Source organism: Cynara cardunculus, unplaced genomic scaffold, assembly GCF_001531365.2.
Source record: "Cynara cardunculus var. scolymus isolate 2C unplaced genomic scaffold, CcrdV1 Un_Scaffold_2554, whole genome shotgun sequence".
Lineage (NCBI taxonomy): Eukaryota > Viridiplantae > Streptophyta > Magnoliopsida > Asterales > Asteraceae > Cynara > Cynara cardunculus.
The window spans coordinates 41,839-46,998 of NW_020201133.1; positions in this window are offsets into that span (position 1 = coordinate 41,839).

A 5,160-nucleotide genomic window follows, 5' to 3' on the forward strand; every position below is an offset into this window, starting at 1 on the left:
CAGTCAGCATACAGCCGACTACAACTAAAGCAAAAGCACACAGCGAAGCCGAGAAGAACAGCAGCCACAGTCACATAAAATAACACCAAACCCTAGTCCTACAAACAGTCGAACGCCTCACAGGAATTGCAACACCAAACGCAGATCAAAAACAGCAAATCAAACAGTAAAAGGAATAAACCAGCTAACAGATACCAATCAAAACAGATCCAAACAGCAGCCACAACCAAAACCCACGAAACTGCTGTGTAAAGGAAAAACCCTAGCGCCGACGACAGAAAATCGCTAAAGCAAATACAAAGCAGATCGAACGTACCGCAAAGGCAGGAAAACAGAAAAGAGAACCGGCGTGGACGAAAAACGCAGCCAAGAAAACACCAAGCCGTAGAAAACCCTAATCGGCCGTAGTGAAGAAGAAAACCATAGACCAATGATAATTCAGATCATAAAAGACGAATAAACAAACTAGACGAACCAACATGCAAGCACGAAACTCCAAGAATCATCCAAACGAAAGCATCATCATCCTTGAATAAATGGCTCATATTCAGTCTGATCAGACATTAAAGGGTAAAATGTGCTTATTTCTCTATTTTGAGTCTAATAAACTTATAATGGTGCTAATAGGGTCATAATTAGTCTAATCAGAAGTCAATGAGGGACCAATTGAGGTAGAATGGGTCTTAATGGTCCCTTATTGGGTCCATTTAGTGTTTGTGGATATAATGCGCTATTTATCCTTAAGGAGTCCAATTGGGTCAAAATGACACAAACTAGGTCGTAATTAGTCGATAGGCAAAATGATGGGGGGTTGACCGGTTTGACTTTTTCTCTCTAGAGTTGTGTGTTTGGCTAGGGTTTTTTGCATCGGATCTGCTGCTGCTGCTGTTTCGATCTTCTGTTTGTTTGCTGTTTCGTGGATCGATTGCTTTTCAAGGTTTTCTGGTTTGGTCGCTTTCGTTGGGGGCTTTCGTTGGCATCCGACCTTTGCGTTTTTGCCGGCGGTGGTTCTTTGGTTAGGTTTTGTTTCTGGTTCCGTCGGGATCTGCTGCTGTTGGTTTGTCGTTCGTATTTTGCTGTATCGCCTGTTTGGCGGCTTTCATTGGTGAGTTTTGACGGAGACGGCGGCTAGGGTTTGGACGTTGTCGGCGAGTTTTGAGGGCGGCGGTTTCCTTTTCAGGTTTGCTTCCGTTTTGGTTTTGGTTTGCGCTGTTTTGTCTGCTGGTTTATTTGGTGCTGTTCTGTCGGTTTGGTCTTGGATCTTGGGTGTTTGGGCGAGCTGCCGGTGGTTTGTTGTATGTGGCTAGGGTTTGCATGGTTTTCGGGCTGTAGGGTTTGCATGCAAACGTGATTTTTTATGGGGCTGTTCTCTATTCGTTTGCTTGTCTTTGTTGCTGCTGTGTTTTCTCCTATCTTCAGTGTGGTTTGCTGCTGGTATTGCTTGTGATTGGACTGCCGATTGCATCTCTGGATTCCGTTTTCTTTTAGACGGCTAGGGTTTGCATGTGGCTGTCTTCACGTCGTGGTTATCTTGTCGGCTGTTTTTCTTCAGTTTGTGCTTTTCGTTGCTGTTCGGTTTTCCGTATTGGGTGTTTGGTGGTGTTTTTGGTGTCTTAATCTAGTTTATTATTCTCGCATCAAGTGTTTCTGTGGTCTTCGTCTCCTCTTGTTACGCTTCTTGATAAAGTATTCAGCACCTTTTTTTAAGGTCTTCGTCTACTTTATTGAGACTGCTTGACAGGGGATTCAGCACCACGGCTTCTTGATTAAGGGTCTGGTAAACTAGGTCTTTGGTCAGAATGCTGGACTTTGCGGATGTTATCTTAGAGAATGTTTCTTCTCGGGACTTTGCTGATGTTATTTTGGACGAAATTGATGCTTCTAATCCGAAGAAGGTTGGAGTGTTTCCTGGTTCGTCTTCTAGGGTTTCGGTTTGGGATCGCCTCTCCCCAGTGATTACGGATGATCATCGTGTGGTACCTAATAAATCCTTTGCCGAGATTGTGGGTGGTTCTTCTTCATCGGATCTTATGTATTATCCTGTTGAGAAGAGTATAAAACCGAGAATATGTTTTCCCTTGGATGTTACTAAAGGTATGGCCAAATCCTTTCAATCGGTTCTTTATGGTTACTTTCTTGGCCCCCGACTTCCTTTCCCWATTGTTTTACGGGCTGTTCAGAATGCTTGGGGAAAATTTGGTCTAATAGATGCTATGGTCAATGATATGGGGTACTTCTTTTTTCGCTTTAATGATGAGGGTGGGTGTAACCAAGTTATTGACGCTTCACCCCTTATGATTCGTGGGAGGCCGCTGTTTGTTTCTTTATGGGATCCTTCAAAGGGGCTCCAGAAGCCTGTGCACACGTCTTGCCCATTATGGGTGAAGTTTTTTAATATCCCACTAGTAGCTTTCAATAAGGAGGGTATTAGCCGCATTGCTAGCGCCATTGGTGTCCCGTTGCATTTAGATGCATGTACTGCCTCCACATGTGATAGAGCATGGGGTCGTACGAACTTTGCTAAAGTGTTGGTGGATGTGTGGGCCGTAGGGGAAATGCAGAGGAATATAGAAGTGGTAATTCCAAGGCTATCGGGTACTGGAGAGGATATCATAAATGTTGTTTTGGAATATGATTGGGTTCCTTCCCAATGTTCAGCCTGTAATGTGTTTGGTCATCGAACGGGGTCATGTATGAAAGGGGATATTGCCAAGAAACGGGGGTCTGACATAGTCACGGATAAAAGGGGGTTCACAGAGATCAGGCGGAAACAGTGGAGGAAAAAGGATATATCAGCACGTACAGATTCTCAGGCAACATCATCTGGAGCGGTAACAGGTACACAGGAAACTTTAACTGGGGTGGGTATTCTTAAAAGGGTTCAGGAGAGTTCAAAACCCTCGGGGAAGGATACAAATTCAAACATGTATCCAGCTCTGGGGCTTCTACGGCTTCTACGGTTTTGGAGGGATTGGATAAAGGATCTGTTGATGGACAATTCTGTATGGTAAATGCGGGACGTACACCAAGAGGAAGAGAGGATATCTCAAATGGTCAATCTGTGTTGAAAGGAAATCCGGAGTTAGTAAAAAAGGTGGTCCAAGCTTTTAAACCAAGGAGGGGAAAAGTTCTTGATATGACGAATAGCAATCGGTTTTCTTCTCTTTCTGACGAATCTAGTGATGATGATGATATGGAGGTCATTGATATGGAGGAGCATTTAAGGGAAAAAAGAGGAGGGGCTGATCCACCTACTTCGTCTCAATGATAAAGTTGGCCGCTTGGAATGTTAGGGGCTTAAATGCCCTTATCAAACGAAAGGAGGTACGTGATTTTATTACTCTCAAACAGCTTTCTTTATGTTGCCTCATTGAGTCCAAAGTGGTTTATAATCACTTGGGAGATGTATGTAGTAGTGTATTTGGCAATTGGACTTGGATATCTAATGGTTCGGTCAGTGAGCAAGGTACTCGCCTCATTATTGCTTGGGACCCGTCGGTTTTATCTGTTCTTATGATTGAGCAGCATCATCAATTTATTCATTGTGAAGTTCGTATTTTTGGTCAATCCGAACCCCTTTTTTTCACGTTTGTTTATGGCTGTAATACGGGTACTGAACGGCGTTACCTTTGGCGGGCTTTAGGGGAGTTTCATGCCTTCAGTCAGGGGAAAGCTTGGATTGCTATGGGTGACTTTAATTCGATGCTTTTCCCTCATGATGGGTTRGGGGGATCCTCCCGGAGGAATTCTGACATGGAGGATTTTCATACATGTCTGGAGGAGGCTGAATTATTTGATATTTCTTATCAAGGGTGTCAATATACTTGGATCCAGAAACCRKCRGGGGGAGAGGGTGTTATGCGAAAACTTGATCGTATCTTGGGCAATTCGACTTTTCTCTCTAGATTTGGGGATGCTTCGGCTTTTTTTGAACCTAGGGGAATTTCTGATCATTCTCCGGGCGTTCTTTCTTTTCGTGTTGGAAGACGTATACGACAACGTGGTTTTAAGTTTGACAACTTTGTCACCTCTCATAAGGACTTCCTAGTTTCGGTTGAGGAGGTTTGGTCGAAACCTCAGCATGGTTCTTACATGAAGAGGGTTCTTCGGAAATTAAAAGATATAAAGGTGGTTTGTCGGCGTCTCCGTAATTCTTATGGATGTTTGGATAAGAGGGTTGTTCAACTTAAGACGGAGCTTGATATTGCGCAATTGGCTTGTGATCTTGATCCGTTTAATGATTTGCTGAAGGAGGACATCGCCCACCTCTTATTAGCTTATCACGAGGCTCGGAGTAATCAGGTTGATTTAGCTCGTCAAAAAGCGAAGATTTCTTGGTTAAATGAAGGTGATGGTAATTCTAAATTCTTCTTTAATGCTATGAAAGAAAAGCGCAATCGGAACCATATTGCTATGATCAGGGACTCGGCTGGCGTAATTTATGAGGATCAGGAAGTTTCTACGGCGTTCATTTCTCATTTTACAGAGATTCTTGGTACCTCTTCTAGTTTGGTTCCTTCTTCTATGGAGGATTGTGTGTTTTGTAATGCTTTATCTTTATCGGACTCTCTTCTTTTAATTCGTCCAATTTCTGATCTGGAAATTAAGGATGCCTTATTTGCTATTGGGAATGATAAAGCTCCGGGCCCTGATGGTTATTCTTCTAAATTTTTTAAGTCAGCTTGGAATGTGGTTGGGCGGGATGTGCTTATTGGGCTTCATAACTTCTTCTATTCTGGTAAATTGGAATATGAGCTGAATCATACCCTTTTATGTCTTGTGCCGAAGGTCCCTAATGCCTCTTGTGTCACTGATTTTCGGCCTATTGCTTGTTGCAATGTGTTATTGAAGTGTATTAGTAAGATTATTGCTGATCGGATGAAAGGTTCGCTAGATGTTCTTATAAGTAAAGCCCAATCTGCGTTCATTCCTGGTCGCCAAATCACCGATAATATATTAATGGCTCATGAACTGGTTGCTGGGTATCAGAAATCGGAAGGGGAACCTAGATGTGCTTTCAAGATTGATATTCGTAAGGCTTATGACACAGTTGAATGGAACTTTCTTTTGGAGATGCTGAAGGGAATGGGTTTTCACCCAGTTATGATCAACTGGATAAAGACTCTGATCACGACACCCTCTTATTCAATTTGTGTGAAT